Raw genomic sequence first — 18,422 nt, 5'->3', positions numbered from 1 at the left:
GCGTCTACCGCTTTGGCCGCAAGCACTCGGATGCTGATGTTCTGTCGCGGTCTCCTCTGCCTGCCGACCTTAGTTGTCTGTCAACACTAACACCCGTCGTCTCGCTTCTCACCATCGACAGAATTGCTTCACAGCAGCGCCATGACCCCTGGATAGCAGCCCTCTTCGACCTACTTTCCGACACGCCCACGCTGCCAGCCTCTCGCGCACTGCGCGCAGTGCGCCCACGCTGGAGTCTTCAAAACATATGAACGACTTCGTCAGCGCTTCTATACTGGCGAGGAATGTTTACATACGTCCGCAAATTCGTTCGCTCATGTACGGACTGCCAACGTCGGAAATCTGCGCCTTGTCGTTCACCTGGAGCTTTGCAGCCCCTACCCTGTCCCGCCCGACCATTTGATCGAGTGGGAATTGATCTCTGTGGTCCACTTCCTATGGTACCCACCTGTAACCGTTGGATCACCGTCGCCGCCGAGCATCTTACGCGATATGCTGAAACTGCGGCACTACCTGCCGCCACAGCACGCGACGTCGCCTCGTTCCTATTCCGCTGTTTTATCCTCCGTCACGGCCCACCTCGTGAACTTCTCAGCGACAGAGGGCGAGTCTTTTTGTCAGAGGTTGTCGAAGCTCTTCTGGCTCAGTGCCACGTTATTCATAGGACAACCACCGCCTACCACCCCCAGACCAATGGACTCACCGAACGTTTCAACCGGACCCTGGGTGACATGCTGGCCATGTACGTTGCATCTGACCACACAGATTGGGGCCTTATCCTACCATTTGTTACATTCGCCTACAACACTGCAACCCAGACTACCACTAGCTTTTCTCCCTACTATTTGCTCTACGGCCGTCACCCATCCCACACCGTGGACACCCTGCTACCCTACCAGCCCGATGCTTCTGAGTGTGCGCCCATTTCGACTGCAGCACGTCATACCGAGGAGTGTCGCAAGATAGCGCGGCACTTCACCACAGCTGAGCAACAGCGCCAGAAAAGGCTCCATGACGCTCACTGTGTGCAAACTGTCTTCTCTCCCGGCGACCTCGTCTGGCTGTCAGTACCTGCGAATGCTCCTGGCCTCTCTTCAAGACTTCTTCCCCGCTTCGATGGACCTTATCGTATTACGTCCGGCGCACATCTACGGTGAATTACCTCATCGAGCCACTGACACCCCCCTCTGACCTCCGTCGTCGTGGACGTGACATATCACGTCGACGTGACGTGACATAGTCGGCAGGATGTTTGCTTTTTATCCCGGCGGTGATTGTGATGGAGAAGACGTACACCATACTCTGAAGATGATGCACACCACCAACAGCAGCAGCATCGTGATCGCTCCGCGAAAAACGGCGCCGTTACGGTTCAGAGCGCATGCCCGACATAACTGTTTTAGCCGCCCGTTGCGTGCCAGTATATCCGAAGGATCTACATCTACGCCTGTTCCAATAAACCTCATTTCAATTGTTGGTAATCATTGCACCCACCTATGATTACTAACAATTAGATATGGCACGCGGGCCGCATAAGCGTCAGCTGCGCACAGTCATTCACAGCTACGGCAGGACTGGAGGAGAAGACGTGTGCTCTCCTTCCCATCCGCGTTTGATTACGTGACCTACAACTAACCCGAATATTGAGTGCGTGGGAAGATAATGCCCATCAAGCCGCCATCCTTTTCGGCTCACTGTTACGTGATTTTTCCCGCACCCACAGTGTATGGGTCGCTCATTTATATGGCTTTTGGATTTAATATGGAACATCACGGCGACGACAACAGCGAAAATTTGCCTGGAGTGTTGATATAATTGGTTTCGCTATACAACGAGAAATAGAAAATTGTTAGCAAAGGGTATATATATATATATATATATATATATATATATATATATATACAGGGTGTCCCAGCTATCACGCAGCATGATTTAAAAAAAGAGAAACGGCGTTACGCCACCGAGCCATGACTATTAACATATTTTGTACTTTGTGGTGCGTGAAATTTCACCCCTGCCTTGATTTTAGCCACCAATCAGATAACCTCCGTTTGGTTATTTCTACCCGCTTAAAGTCTATTTTGCCTTCACTGTCCCTAAACCCCAATGCTTTGAAAAAATCAGCCCCGTTGCCTTGCACTGTAGGGTTAAGCCCTTTGCAGAAAAGTATGAGGTGTTCAGCCGTTTCCTCTTCTTTTCCACACGCACAGCACAACGTGTCTATACCTTGGTACTTGACTCGGTACATCTTAGTCCGCAATACTCCCGTCCTGGCTTCAAACAACAAAGAGCTTCCCCTAGAATTATCGTAGATATTTTCTTTGGCAATTTCTTGCTTGAAAGTTCGGTATGTTCCCAGTGCCGATTTCGTATGCATCCCTGTTTTCCACAGGCCCCTCTCTGTTTCCTTAAGGGGGGACGTGGCTTTGAAAATCAACTTCCTCATTTCTTTATGGATTTTGATGAAAATTGGCACAAATGTTTAGAATGTCTCCCTGATACTTCCATCAAAGTTTCAGAGTGATACCTTGAGAACATTTTATTGAGCAGAATTTTTCTCTCTTGAACTTTCTGGAGGGCCTAGGGAGCTTAAAAAACATGATGGAAGGCTCGTTGAGTATTGACTGCATAGCTCAATGCGTGCTGAAGGTCGTGACAGTCTTACTTTTTTTTTTTTCGCAACACAAATTTTTTAGATAGTCATTTTTCAAGTTACCTTCGCACCAAGCACACTTTCGGGGTGAACGAATAGCCATGCCATAAATTTATACAAAGTCAAGATAAAAATGCGAGACTGTCTCGACCTGCACTGTAGTCCAAGGAACGTGACAAAAAAAACAGAATCAAAATAGGCTAAACGGTAACGAAGAAATCAGCTCCAGAAACTGAGCAGAAAGGCGAAAAAACAGTTTTGAGAAAACGGCTCTCAAAGTTGCACCTTCTCTTCAGTTCTCTAAAACGCACCAAAGTTGTAATCTTTGATGTGTTTTGTGACGTGGGGCTTCTTGGACATGTGGCCTCTGGTCTGCTGAGCCTTCGTTCTGCCTTTTTCATGTTTGTATGGCATTCTTTACTGCTTCTCTACAAAGAGCATGGTGCCTGGGTTTCAAACCAAGTGAGGTGCAGAACTATGTGGGCATAAATATACAGTAGTTCTAGCGTTGTATCTGCAGACTGCCTCATTGATAGCAGCCTCTAGTGCAGTCAGTGAGGCATTGTTTTCTTTTGGTAGAATCGACCATGTTACTGAATGAAGGCTTTCAGCAGCCTTCTGAATCATCTTCCATTGACAATGGCTATGGAGGTTAGGAGAGCCACTGATAAATAGGCAGCAATGCAGCTGCTAGGTGCTTTCCAGCCTGTACTTTTGTATCATGCCTCACTTCTGCAGCCAGGTGTCTGTGCCAGCCCAAGTGGCCTAGTGAATAGAGCTCATGATGAGGTTCTCTTTATGAATTAAAGGGGTGGTATGATAGGTATTGTTACGAGATATCGTGGCATTACGATAATAGAGTCGGCGCGCGATGTGCCAAGTCGCGGGTCCGAGGTGCCGATGTGCGAAATGCCTCGTCGCGGGTCCGCGGAATAGACGCTCGACGAGCTTAGTCGCGCAGTCCGAGGTGCCGATGCGCGAAATGCCTGGTCGCGGGTCCAAACGCTCGGTAAGCTCAATCGCGCAGTCCGAGGTGCCGACGCGCGAAATGCCTAGCCGCGGGTCCGAGGAATAGACGCTCGAGGTGTCGACACTCGATGAGCGATGTGCCGACACGCGAATTGCCTAGCCACGGGCTCGAGGAGTCGACGCTCGAGGTGCCGACGCGCGAAGTGCCTAGCCGCGGGTCCGAGGAGTCGACACTCGATGAGCGATGTGCCGACGCGCGAAATGCCTAGCCGCGGGCTCGACGAGTCGATGCTCGATTAGCTTAGTCACACAGTCCGAGGTGCCGACGCGCGAAATGCTTAGGCAAGGATCCGAAAAGTCCGCGCGCGATGTGCTACATCCCCGAGTCGGAGACGCCTACACGCGAAAGGCTTAGCCGCGTGTCCGAGCATTCCGTGCCCGAAGCTCGGTCGCGAAGTCCGCGTCACCGATGCTCGGAATGCTTAGCCGCGGGTCTGAGACGGCCACAAAAAGCGGAATCGGCCACGCTACTGCGATGTCCGCGTAGCGCCCGCTTTAACACTGGTCGAGATTATGGAAACTGTCCGGAGCTCGCGAGGAGACCGCAACAAGCGGAGCAGACGACGCCATCACGGAGCGAGCACCGGACCAATGGCGAACCGCGCTGGAGTCACGTGGCGGGCGCGGCCAATCGGTGGCTCCGGCACGACCTTCAATCATTTGCTTTTTGTGTGCTTGTTTCTGTATGGAGGAGATAGCTGAAGCGGCATATTTGAAGACGGAGAAATGCGCTTTCCAACGAGACCAAGATGGCGGCGCTCGGCTGCGCCGTTCCGGAGATATCGTGGCTTGAAAAACGCCGTTTTTTCGCGATTTCCGCGCAATTTTTCGCCACCTTGGCTGATATAACAATTTTTTTAGAGCACTTCTACTTGGTTTTCAGTGATGATATTTCGGAATCAGATAGAATAGGAGTTACAGAAACCGAAAATGTGATTTTCAAAAAATCGATTTTTTAGCCATTTTTCGCGATGCGAAAGCCGCGTCCCCCCTTAACCTTTTTCTTAACCGCTGTTTCCTGGTTTGCACCCCTCCTGCAGTCCAAATATTTGATTGACAGTTTTCTGGTCAGCTTCCTCCATTTTGTATCAACATTCCTCATGTACAAATAACTGAAAACTCTCCTTGCCCACCGCTTTTCTGCCATTTCTCTCAATCGCTCCTCAAATTCTATCTTGCTGCTGGCTTCCCTGCCCTCGAATGACGTCCATCCCATGTCACCCTGTACCCCCTGATTTGGTGTATTTCCGTGTGCTCCCAGAGCCAGTCTACCTACCCCTCGCTGCTTAACTTCCAACCTTGCTCGAACCTCTGATCTCATGCACAGGACCGCATTGCCGAAAGTCAAACTAGGGACCATCACCCCTTTCCAAATCCCTCTCACCACTTCGTACCTATTGTAATTCCACAGTGCCCTATTTTTCATCACAGCTGCATTTCTGCTGCCTTTAGCTGTTACATATTTTTCATGTTCCGTTAGGTACTAAGCCCCATTGTTTATCCACACTCCAAGATATTTGTACTTATCCACCACCTCCAGCGTAACCTCCTGTATCCTATGCTCGCTGCCCTGATTATCATTAAAAATCATGACTGCTGATTTTTCTTTGCTAAACTTCAAACCTATAAGCTATCCCCCTCTTTACCACAGATGTCCATTAATCTCTGCAAGTCTTCCTTGCTGTCAGCCATAAGCACAATGTCATCCACGTACATCAGTCCTGGTAATGACTGTTTAATCCATTCTCCTTGCTTGAAAAAGGAAAGGTTGAAGCCAAGTCCGCTCCTCTCTTATTTTCTCTCTAGTCCTTGTAAATACAGCATGAACAACAGAGGTGACAGATGGCACCCCTGCCTAAGCCCCTGCTGTATCTCTATAGGCCCAGATACCTTGTTTTCCCATTTTATAAGCACCTTGTTACTTTTATAGATATCTTTTAAAAGATTACTTACTCCATCTTCCATATCTAGAGTGCCCAGTATGTCCCACAAATCCTGTTGGATTACACTGTCATAGGCTCCCTTGATATCCAGAAATGCGAGCCATAGGGGCCTGTGTTTCTTTTCTGCTATTTCAATGCACTGCGTCAATGAGAACAGATTATCTTCTAACCTTCTTTGTTTCCAGAACCCATTTTGTAGTTTTCAGCACCATTTTTGCAGCGCCCCCTGGGCAACGCAGAAGTCCAATAGAATTCTTCCGCTGTTTTTACTATGTCATCAAAATTGCTGATGATATTACCGTGCTTATTTTTCAGTGCATACATTTTGCCTTGTCCTATGCCGAGTTTTCGTCTCACTGATTTCATGCTGCGTCCATATCTTACTGCTTCCTCAATCTTTTCCACGTTATAATTTCCGATATTCCTTACTTTCTTCTTGTTGATCAGTTTCGACAGTTCAGCAAATTCTATCTGATCTCTCGAGTTTAACACTTTCATGTTTTGCCGTTTCTTTATTAGGTCCTTTGTTACTTGGGAGAGCTTACCTACTGGTTGCCTAGGTGTCTTACCTTCCACTTCAATTTCTGCTTCTGAAATCAGCCTAGTTACGGTTTCATTCATTGCCTCTATGTTGTCTCCATCTTCCTGTTCTAAAGCTGCATACAATTTGTTTGCGAGCACCAGCCTGAATTGGTCTGCGTTTACCCTTACTGCGTCTAGGTTGGCCGGTTTCTTATTGACTAATTTTATTCTTTCTCTCTTGAAATTGAGAGAAATCGTAGACCTCACTAACCGGCCTATGGTCACTGCACTTTATCCTACCTAGCACTTCTACATCCTGCACTATGCTTGGATCGGCAGAGAGTATGAAATCTATTTCATTCCTTGTTTCTCCATTAGGGCTTTTCCAGGTCCACTTCCTGTTGCTGCGCTTCCTGAAGAAGGTGTTCATTATTCGGAGCCTATTCCTTTCCGCGAATTCTACTAACATCTCTCCTCTAGTGTTCCTAGAATCGATGCCGCAGTTGCCAATTGCTTGCTCACCAGCCTGCTTTTCCCCCACTTTTGCATTGAAGTCGCCCATGACTACAGTATACTGAGTTTGCACCTTCCTCCTTGCTAATTCAACATCTTCATAAAACTGTTCTATTTCTTCATCATCGTGACTAGAGGTTGGGGCATAGGCTTGTACTACCTTCATTTTGTACCTCCTATTCAGGTTTATTACGACGACTGCTACCCTCTTTAGTGCTGTAGAATTCATCAATGTTGCCCGCTATGTTGTTATGCACTAGAAATCCTACCCCGGATTCTTTCTTATCTGGAAGACCTCTGTAGCAGAGGACGTGGCCGTTAGTCAGCACTGTGTAAGCCTCACCAGTTCTTCTAACCTCACTAAGGCCAATAATATCCCAGGAAATGCCTGATAATTCTTCAAATAGTCCTGCTAAGCTAGCCTCACTCGAGAGGGTACGTGTGTTGAACGTTGCCAGGTTCAGTTTCCATTGGCGGCCTGTCTTGACTCAGAGATTCTTAGCACCATCTGCCGCGTAGCAGGTCTGACCGCCGCCTTGGTCAGGTGCTCCGCAGCCACTGGGCACTGAGGGCCATGGGTTAATTGTCGGAGTCATGAGGGAGGTAGTGGCCGAATACTGCACCAGCTAGGGAGGCCAATTCCTGTTCTGGTGAGGGAGTGACTTTGTTGAAGCTTAGTGGGCCTTCCTAATTTGGTTACACCTTGACTAGTATAGCCCCACTAGCTCTCGGCGATATGTTATTTTTTTTTTTTTTTTTTTGCCGGTTCAGGCGCCACTCCATGCTTGAAAATGTAGTGGACTGAAAAAAAAAAATCGAGCAGAACATTTCACGTCTAGGTATACAACACCAAAATCCTCCAACTTAACTGCAGAATGACCCTAAATAAATGGTAACTGAAATATCATATGCGGCACAAACGCCATGAACTGTCTGTTCATACTCTACATTCGTTATTAACGCACGTAATAGTGCCACTGAGAGCCTCGTTAATGTCACTGATGTACTATCAGAGTCGCTCTCATTTTCGGTCAAAACTCTGAAGTGTGACTCACGCATTAAGCAAAACATTGAACAGAACACTACACATCTATGCAAACACAGAAATCCTCCAACTGAACTGCAGAGTGACCCTAAATCATTGAGAATTGAAATGTCATATGTTCGTACTCTACATCCATTATTAACGCACGTAATAGTGCCACTGAGAGCCTAGTTGACTTCACGGATGTACTACCGACTCGCTTTCATTTTGCGGTCAAAACTCTTGCGTGCAACTCACGCATTAAATAAATAAATAAATTTTAAAAATTTGCGCAAATTACGCGTTTAAGACTACAAGAAGATTCGCGCTTATTTATAAGTACTTCCACGCACTAAAATAAACTCAAATGCTGCCGTCTTCTAAATACACGTGCGAGATACACACAGCCTTAGACATACCCTTCCATAATACGTCGAAGAGAAAAGAAATCTGTAGAGTATACCATTACTAAAACCGATCCGCGCAGCCTGTTTCTAAGGCGCGGTATTCTCTACGTGTGTGTGGGAACAACCATTGGGCGATTTCTAAAATCACCTGAAGTTGTCTGCAGAATAACCATCATCTAACCTGATACAGCGTTAGTTTCAGAACTCGTGAAATCCGAAAAGAAAGTCTTAGTTTAACGGAAACTCACGCGAACTATCTACATCTTTCAGCTAAAAAACCACTGACGCTATCCTTTCTCGAGCGTTCAGTTGTCACGTTTTCCTCAAAGCAAACATCAAATTAACTGGAAAATTTATCTGCCTCTACCACGATCAGAAGAGACCAACACTGCCCTCTGCCTAACAGAACGTTCCTAAAACTCAAAGTTGTTCCAATGTATCCTCAGAGAAAAGAATAATAATGAATGCAACTTACCAAACGTGCCTTGAAAGAAAAGCACTACTGTCAAACAAAACATCACTTGTCACGAACTCGCGCAGAAGCGTAGCTCATCAACTGGTGCAACTTGCGCGTGACCTTCCAAACTAAATGCCGTTGAGCAGCACAGAAGCAACAGCGGCCGCCAGCCATACGGCTCCCGTTAATCGGCGTGTCGCTGTCTCGAATCTATGCCGTACCATGAGACCACGACGTTTTTGGCGCCCGTTAATCGGCGTGTCGCAATCTTGAAACTGTGTGCCGCACCGTGAGCTATATATATATATATATATAAAATTAAGCTTTATACACCCGCCGAGGTGGCTCAGTCAGCTAAGGCGTTGCGCTGCTGAGCACGAGATCGCGGGATCGAATCCCAGCCGCGGCGGCCGCATTTCGATGGAGGCGAAATGCAAAAACGCCCGTGTGCTTGCGTTGTAGTGCACGTTAAAGAACCCCAGGTGGTCAAAATTAATCCGGAGCCCTCCACTACGGCGTGCCTCATAATCAGAATTGGTTTTGGCACGTAAAACCCCAGAAAGAAGAAGAAAATTAAGCTTTATGGTGTTCTTAAAATTAGGCACGCGAAGACCACCTGTGCAAATAAGTTATGTGGCCAGGGGTACGCAAAGTTAGATGAAAATTATTGCTGATAATTATTTGCATAGTAAATATAATTATGTGGTTGCAAGGGATCGAAGCAGTGGCGTGGCCAGAAATTTATTTCGAGGGCATGGGGTTCTCTGCCGGCAAGTACTACTTTCCTTCCTTCACCTCTTTCTCTCTCTCTCTCTCTCTTTATATATATATATGCTGTGTCGTAATAAAGGAGATACAGAGACAGCACCCGTCCCTGGGCCAGCTGTTCTAATCCTCGTCGTCTCCCCTTCCAGTGCCCGCCGTGCGAGACAAAGACAAAGTCCTAGTACTCCCAGGACAAGAATGCAGGTTTTTGCGTTGCCCAAACAACACTTTGCTTAACTTTTTTCTGACAAACGCTTTTCATTGCTAAGGCGTGCAGCCACTTCGCATCAAATTATGCTATCATCCTTATGCTATATTTAAACAATGATAATGAAAAATATACAATTTCGTATACGAATCGATGCATTGTCTGTTCTGTCTGTGATCTGTTGCCGATATATCTGACACGTGTTTATTTTAAACTGCTGCTGAAAACTATGTGTTCCCATAATCTGTCTTGTTCCTAATCTGATTTGCATTTTACCTAAACTTACTTTTTCGCTGCTGTATACGATAATGTTTTCTTTTGTGTACACCATAATGTTTTCATTTGTGGCAAGGACGGCGAGCATTGGAACCACCTACCCGCCTGTGTTGCTGATATTTCTGACACGTTGTAATTTGTTTAACTGCCGCAGAAAACTATGTATTCGCCTAATCTGCCTTTTTACCAATGTGATCTTGTATTTCGCTTAAACATACGTTTTTTTGTTGCTGATACCATTTGTTTTATCCTTGAAGCATTATGACTTCCTTTTTTTTTTTTTTTATACCACTCCCTTCTGTAACGCCCCCTGGGCCTTGAAGGTATTGAAATAAATAAAAATAAATTTGTGTAATGTATTTGTTGATGACCTATAGCTGGTACATGACTTGGAAAAACAAACAGCGCTACAAACTGGGCCAAACAAAAACAAGACGGCGCACTATCTAGTGGTGTCTTTTATTTGCAGGCCAGACTTAATTGTTGCAGCCCAGCTCTTCTACTGAGTAGTACGGCTGCGTACGGAAGTGGGCGGGTATTTTACAAATCGTCTATCACTCAAACGCGCTTTCGGCGTTGTGGGCATGCTATATTATTTTAGATTTAAAAATACAGGAACGAAGCTTTGCGCTAGAAAAGCTTGACTTATACTTTCGGTCACATGCTGACCGACTTGCTTGAAGAGATGTTTGGAAGAAACTTGCGATCATGGTATAGTAGTCATCACGTGACGCATATTGTCCGTGATAGGGTTGGTTCTTTATTCTATGGGGCTGCTTTCTGTTTAGAAGCCTTTGTGAAAATTACGGCATCAGTAGTTCTCGGTAAAATAAGGAGTAGTCTATAGCTCCGAGAGATTTAAAAGTGTCGTGTCTCCTGACACCCGTCTATTCTGAAAATTGTCGAGTCATTTAGTTAGGACGGGCTTTCCGAAGAAAGCAGCACGTGTTACGCGGAGTGTTGTGGCTCGAGCTGGCGTTTGGGCAAGGAATCCACCAAGCCCATCGAAGAATACATCCGGTAGTAGGAATGAAGGAAAAAGGGTTTAATGTACATTATTTACACTGGCCCCTGGTACGGAAGCCCACTCCATCAGGAGCGTGTTAAACGTCTGAGTTCACATCAGGACACGTCAGAACCACCCCCACTGCACCACATGTATCCGCTTTTAATACCGTCGTCTTCCCTAGGAGACTGGACTGGGGAATCTGATGTCGGTAGCTCGGCCAATCCCTATTCTTGAATTGGTCGCAATATCCCTCCCATGTTGACGCACTGTTCCGCCGGGCCCGCCTCCAATGTCGCACCCCCGGCGCCGCGTTCTTGAATTTGCGTGGCCACCTGGGAAACTGAGCTTGAAGCTGTTACCACGGTTTTGGGCGACGATGGCGTTTTCATCAATTAGTGGGCTCTCCATGACGGCCCTCTTGTCAGGATCAGGATTCTGTAGTGATCTTCACGGTAATTACCGTATCCATGCATGGCGGTGGTTGTTGACTCGACGCGAGCTCCTTTGTTAACGCGTCACTGTCTATGACACGCCCGATCACTGTCGGTGCGCGCGCTGATGAATGGACTGCCTCGTGGGAAACGTCCAAGGTGTGCGCTTGTCCAGGTTGAGACGTAACAGACTCCTCCGCTGCCAAGAGATTCGACCTGAGGGTGACCAGCTTTCAGGTTGCCCGAAGCGTCGAGGTTCCCTTCTGAGGTGAGGGCTGAGGACCCAATGCAGCTGGGGTCCCAGCACTCGCGTAATTGCGGCCTTCTTCCTAGAAAACACAAGCACACCCACACTCTGGTCGACGTGCTCGAGCGACATGCCTACCAGATGCTATGATCCCCGCATCGCTTTGCAAAGTTCTGCACCTCTCTCCGTCTCTCTCTCCTTTTTTCGTAGTCAGACCTCGGCAGGACAGAATTTAGTTGCCTATAGTTCAGGCATGCAGTGGTGCCTGAAACCAGCAAGAAAAAAATATATATATCGCCGAGAGCTAGTGGGGCTATACTAGTTCAGGTGCAACCAAACTAGGAAGGCCCACTAAGCTTCATCAAATGCACTCCCTCACCAGAACAGAAATTGGCCTCCCTGGTGCAGTATTCGGCCACTACCTCCCTCATGACTCCTACAATTAACCCATTGCCCTCAGTGCCCAGTGGCTGCCCAAGGCGGCGCCCTGACCAAGGCGGCGGTCAGACCTGCTACGCGGCAGATGGTGCTAAGAATCTCTGAGTCAAGACAGGCCGCCAATGGAAACTGAACCTGGCAACGTTCAACACGCGTACCCTCTCGAGTGAGGCTAGCTTAGCAGGACTATTTGAAGAATTATCAGGCATTTCCTGGGATATTATTGGCCTTAGTGAGGTTAGAAGAACTGGTGAGGCTTACACAGTGCTGACTAACGGCCACGTCCTCTGCTACAGAGGTCTTCCAGATAAGAAAGAATCCGGGGTAGGATTTCTAGTGCATAACAACATAGCGGGCAACATTGATGAATTCTACAGCACTAAAGAGGGTAGCAGTCGTCGTAATAAACCTGAATAGGAGGTACAAAATGAAGGTAGTACAAGCCTATGCCCCAACCTCTAGTCACGATGATGAAGAAATAGAACAGTTTTATGAAGATGTTGAACTAGCAATGAGAAAGGTGCAAACTCAGTATACTTAGTCATGGGCGACTTCAATGCAAAAGTGGGGAAAAAGCAGGTTGGTGAGCAAGAAATTGGTACCTACGGCATCGATTCTAGGAATGTAAGAGGAGAGATGTTAGTAGAATTCGCAGAAAGGAATAGGCTCCGAATAATGAATACCTTCTTCTGGAAGCGCAGCAACAGGAAGTGGACCTGGAAAAGCCCTAATGGAGAAACAAGGAATGAAATAGATTTCATACTCTCTGCCGATCCAAGCATAGTGCAGGATGTAGAAGTGTTAGGTAAGGTTAAGTGCAGTGACCATAGGTTAGTGAGGTCTAGGATTTCTCTTAATTTGAAGAGAGAGAGAGTGAAATTAGTCAAGAGGAAACAGGCCAACCTAGAGGCAGTAAGGGTAAAAGCAGACCAATTCAGGCTGGTGCTTGCAAACAAATATGCAGCTTTAGAAAAGGAAGATAAAGACAACATAGAGGTAATGAACGAAACCGTAACTAGGTTGATCTCAGAAGCAGCAATTGATGTGGGACGTAGGGCACCAAGGCAACCAGTAGGTAAGCTCTCCCAAGAAACAAAGGACCTAATAAAGAAACGACAGAACATGAAAATGTCCAACTCAAGAGATCAGATAGAATTCGCTGAACTGTCAAAACTAATCAACAAGAAAAAAGTAAGGGATATTCGAAATTATAACGTGCGAAAGATTGAGGAAGCAGTAAAATATGGACGCAGCATTAAATCAGTAAGAAGAAAGCTTGGCATAGGACAAGGCAAGATGTATGCACTGAAAGATAAGCATGGTAATATCATCAGCAATTTCGATGACATAGTAAAAGCAACGGAAGAATTCTATACTGACCTGTACAGTGCCCAAAACAGCCAAGCTACTTTCATTCAAAATAGTGATGAACCGGATACAGAGGCTCCTTCTATAACTAGCGCTGAAGTTAAAAGGACCTTGAAAGACATGACCAGGGGAAAAGCTGCTGGAGAAGATGAAATAACAGTAGATTTATTCAAAGATGGAGGAGATATCATGCTAGAAAAGCTTGCGGCCCTTTATACGCAATGCCTCACAAGTTCATGTGTACCAGAAAGCTGGAAGAACGCCAACATTATACTAATCCGTAAGAAGGGAGACGTTAAAGAACTGAAGAATTATAGACCCATTAGCTTGCTTTCAGTATTGTATAAAATATTCACCAAGATAATTTCCAATAGACTCAGGGCAACACTTGACTGCAGCCAACCAAGAGAACAGGCTGGCTTCAGGAAGGGATATTCTACGATGGATCATATTCATGTCATAAATCAGGTAATCGAGAAATCTGCGGAGTACAATCAACCTCTCTACATGGCTTTCATAGATTATGAAAAGGCATTTGATTCAGTAGAGATACCAGCAGTCATAGAGGCATCGCGTAATCATGGAGTACAGGAGGCATACGTGAATATCTTAGCAAACATCTACAAGGATTCCACAGCTACCTTGGTTCTCCACAAGAAAAGTAGAAAGTTACCTATCAAGAAAGGGATCCAGGCAAGGAGACACAATCTCTCCAATGCTATTCACTGCATGCTTAGAAGAAGTATTCAAGCTCTTAGACTGGGAAGGCTTAGGAGTGAGGATCAACGTCGAATATCTCAGCAACCTTCGGTTTGCAGATGACATTGTCCTATTCAGCAACAATGGAGACGAATTACAACAAATGATTGAGGATCTTAATCGAGAAAGTGTAAGAATTGGGTTGAAGATGAATATGCAGAAGACAAAGATAATGTTCAATAGCCTGGCAAGGGAACAAGAATTCAGGATCGCCAGTCAGCCTCTAGAGTCTGTAAAGGAGTACGTTTATCTAGGTCAGTTACTCACAGGGGACCCTGATCACGAGAAAGAAATTTACAGAAGAATAAAATTGGGTTGGAGTGCATACGGCAGGCATTACCAAATCCTGACTGAGAGCTTACCACTGTCGTTGAAAAGAAAAGTGTACAATCATTGCATTCTACCGGTGCTAACATATGGGGCAGAAATTTGGAGGTTAACAAAGAGGCTCGAGAACAAGTTAAGGACCGCACAAAGAGCGATGGAACGAAAAATCTTAGGACTAACGTTAAGAGACAGGAAGAGAGCGGTGTGGATCAGAGAACAAACGGGGATAGCCGATATTCTAGTTGACATTAAGCGGAAGAAATGGAGGTGGGCAGGCCATGTAATGCGTAGGATGGATAACCGGTGTACCATTAGGGTTACAGAATGGATACCAAGAGAAGGGAAGCGCAGTCGAGGTCGGCAGAATACCAGATGGGATAATGAAGTTATGAAATTTGCAGGCGCAAGTTGGAATACGCTAGCGCAAGACAGGGGTAATTGGAGATCGCAGGGAGAGGCCTTCGTCCTGCAGTGGACATAAAATATAGGCTGATGATGATGATGAGTTGCCTATCGCAATAACTTCGACAGCAATACGTAAAAAACAGGTATTTTTTTTTTAAACAAAATCCTGAATCGTTGTTTAAAATCCCCGGCTCAAACCGTCTGCCTTCTTATTCTGGCTCCCTTTCCTATTCTTGACCTTGAAGTTCTGTAAATGAGACTCCATCTCAGCAGTCTCCCGTTTTCTTCCGACATTTGCTTCATCAAGGCAAGATGACAATGGTCGCTCTCGAACTTGAATTTAGTGTCTTGAACATAGCACCCTAGCTTTTAAACAGCCCATCTCACGGTGTCAGTTTTCGATGAATGGACTGCGTCGTGGGAAACGTCCAAGGTGTGCGCTTGTCCAGGTTGAGACGTAACACGGGCTAGGTGAGCCTCAGCTGTGCGACTCACCACGGTCGTCGGTGTTGAACGATCGGGCAGTGACGGGACGCTCTCCCTGTGTCCATAATTATCCGCCCACTTCGTTCGTGACGCATTTTATGCTCGTGATCTACCCCACTCCTTGTATTCATCACCCCACTCGCCGCCTTAAAATTCTTTTCCGTTGTCATCCCTTCCAACCGCTTCCCCCGTGTAGGGTAGCAAACCGGACCTGCGTCCGGTTGACCTCCCTGCCTTTCTTTTCTTTTTCCTCCTCCTCTTTCTCCTTTTCCCTAAGAGCAAGCTCTTCTCAAGTTTATAACATAATGAAAGTCAGAGAAAAAAAAAAGAAAAAAAGAAGCCTGCAGACCCTACGCCCTGTGGGAATCGATGTTATGCGAGCAATCGATGTTATGCGAGCAATGTTATGCGAGTCACCAATTTAACGAAACGACCATGAGAAGCAGGCGGCTGTTTCATGACCTACATGACACGCATGTCATGACATTCATGTCATGAGTTCCTCAAGAGTCCCCTTAGCTAGGCCTAACAGACCGTAAGGCGAAAGCAGAGTCCTTCCATGCTTTTCTGGTCACGAAACTGCCGCCTCAGTTTCATATAGAGCCAGCGCCCGCCGCTAGAGGCGCAACCGTGTATGGGAGGGCATGCGAACGCCGCTACCGCTGTGGTTGTGTGTGGGGCAGCCTCGGTATTCTAGCTTTCTCAACTTCCACAACCGTCGGTTTACTTTCACGTAACTGTTTTTAACATTCCACATGCTTAAATAACTGCCTCATTGCGTCTTCTGCCATGATATGAGCGCCCGGGACGAAAAAAAAAAAAAAAAAAAAAAAAAACGCTCATAACATGGAGCTTGCGGCGGTCTCGGACCAAAGAAAAAAAAATATTCTGGGATTTTGAGCCAGAACCGCGATACGATTATGAGGCACGCCGTAGTGGGGGACTGAGGATTAATTTTGACCACCTGGGATCCTTTAAAATGGACCTAAATGTAAATAAACGGGTGTTCTGCATTTCGCCCCCGTCGAAATGCGTCCGCTGTGCACGGCTGGGCGGTCTCGGTCCATATTTCTTCGTCATCGCCGTTCGCCTCAACACTTCGGTAGGCTCCGCTGTTTAATATTTGCCTGAAATTAGACACCGCGCATTCGCACAAAGCGCCAGTGGTCCCACTTATCACCAGATGCAAACATGTGGGCTGTTGCACCCCCGCTCACCCGTAAGTAAGCGCCAACTCTCCGTTGCGCATAGCGCCAGATTGTTCACCGAGCACAGCTGTTCACTTTCTGTTAAACTGTGGGCAGTATCTTATCCGGAGATCAAAAGTATGAAATTGTTATTGCAAAAAGCTGCTTCTGTAGAATACTTAATGACAATGAAAAGGAAATTGAGCTGCTCCGTGCGCTTCAGATTTCTCTGCAAAACGATGCCATTTCTGAATGAGATTTAGGTAGGATAAATGCAAGACAAAATTCAATACTAAATGTCTTCGGTGCGGCTTTTAGCAACGGCCGGCCGGCCGGATTAAGGCGAACGTGAAGTGTTAGGACCTGCACAGTTGAAACTATCTGTATTGTAATTAGGCAATTGCCTTAGCAAGCAGTCCTTTAGAAGCGTCAGTAAGCCCAGCAATTATTCAAGCTGCTCGTGGTTTCGACTCAGAAACGATGAGACTAGGTATTTTGTGTTCTTAATGCGCCACTATTTACGGGATGTTAAAATGTTGTAATCACCGGTCTTGGTATTCTTATCATGGTCGACTTCAACTAAACAGTCCAGCACTCGAAAAAAAGCGCAGCACATGCACAGAACGCACCCGATCACTCAGCTCGCCTCGCACAGCGCAAGCGTTTCGGTACGCGAACGATGCCCTCCGGTGCGCAGTGGCGCCGCGTCGCGGCAGCCTTGGGCAGCGTATGAACCTCTCCCATAGCGTGACGGCGGAGTTTCGTGACTAGAAAAACATGGAAGGACTCTGGCGAAAGCCTTAGTCGTACCAGAGTCCTGGAAGGACTCTGGTCGTATACTCATGACTATGACTTCGACCATCAAGCTTTAGCCTTTTCCTTCACTTAGTATTCACGGCCGAAGCCATTTCACTGGTTTTTGAGTGTTAAAGGGATACGGACACAAAATCTGAAATTTTTACGAAAATGCTGAAAATGAATTCTTAGTGTGAGATTATACCGAAAAGAAGTAGTCACTTAGCTCATTTTTGAGCCGATGGCTTTATTTTTGGCGTTTTTGTGAGCGCGCGCCTCGTCGCCCGACCCGCGGGAGTTGGAAGGCGTGACGTCACGACACCCTCGTCGGATAGCCAGCCGGCCGGCCGCGGTCATTCGAAGCGCGCCGACGTCGCCATTATAGAGGCTGGAAGCCTCTATACCGCCATCGCGAGCATGGATTCGAGTTCTGTTGCGTCTACCAGCGATGCGTACACGTCTGAAGACGAGGACCATTCCAACTTGGCAAGAAATATTACCGCTTACGGTTACGAGCCTTCCGCGTCAAGCGACGAAGAAGAGCAGACGGCCGTGGAAGTGCCGGTCAGGTTTTCGCGAACCGTAGCGCGAAGATTTCGCTCTGCACCAGACACTTATGCAAGAACTATTGGTCATTTCATAGGCGCCGACTACGGGGGGGGCTCCGGGGCTCGAGCCCCCTCCGGAATTTTCCGCTGAGCCCCCCCCCCCCCCCCCCCCTAAAATGTCATTACCGGAGTTCTGTTACCCACATAATTTCAGGATTCTCTTGCGTTGCCTCCACATTTTCACTTTGGTTGTGGCTAAAAGCTTACGGCACGATTGTTGGCGCGGACGTGCAGGGCTTTTAATTTATACTTTCGCTTTATTTCGGAAAATCCTGACAATAGGAGGACAAGCGCATTAGAAGCACCAGCGGCGGCTACCTCATCCGTGTTTCCTCACTTTAACATTTTTTTTAATTTCCGCTAAAAACACCACGCACAGACACAATATATTTAAATATATACACAGGACAAAGTTTATTACATTTTTAAAGAGAAGGAGGTAGCCAACTAATTGGATAGCCTATACCTAGAGAATGAATATGTTGATGTATGTTCACCTCACTTCAAATTACTTTGCGTGCTTTTTTGACCCTGAAAAAAACTTGCAGACTTCAGTGACCCCTTC

The sequence above is a fragment of the Dermacentor silvarum genome, chromosome 1 (assembly GCF_013339745.2).
Source record: "Dermacentor silvarum isolate Dsil-2018 chromosome 1, BIME_Dsil_1.4, whole genome shotgun sequence".
In the NCBI taxonomy this organism is placed as follows: domain Eukaryota; kingdom Metazoa; phylum Arthropoda; class Arachnida; order Ixodida; family Ixodidae; genus Dermacentor; species Dermacentor silvarum.
This window is presented reverse-complemented; position numbering follows the sequence as displayed.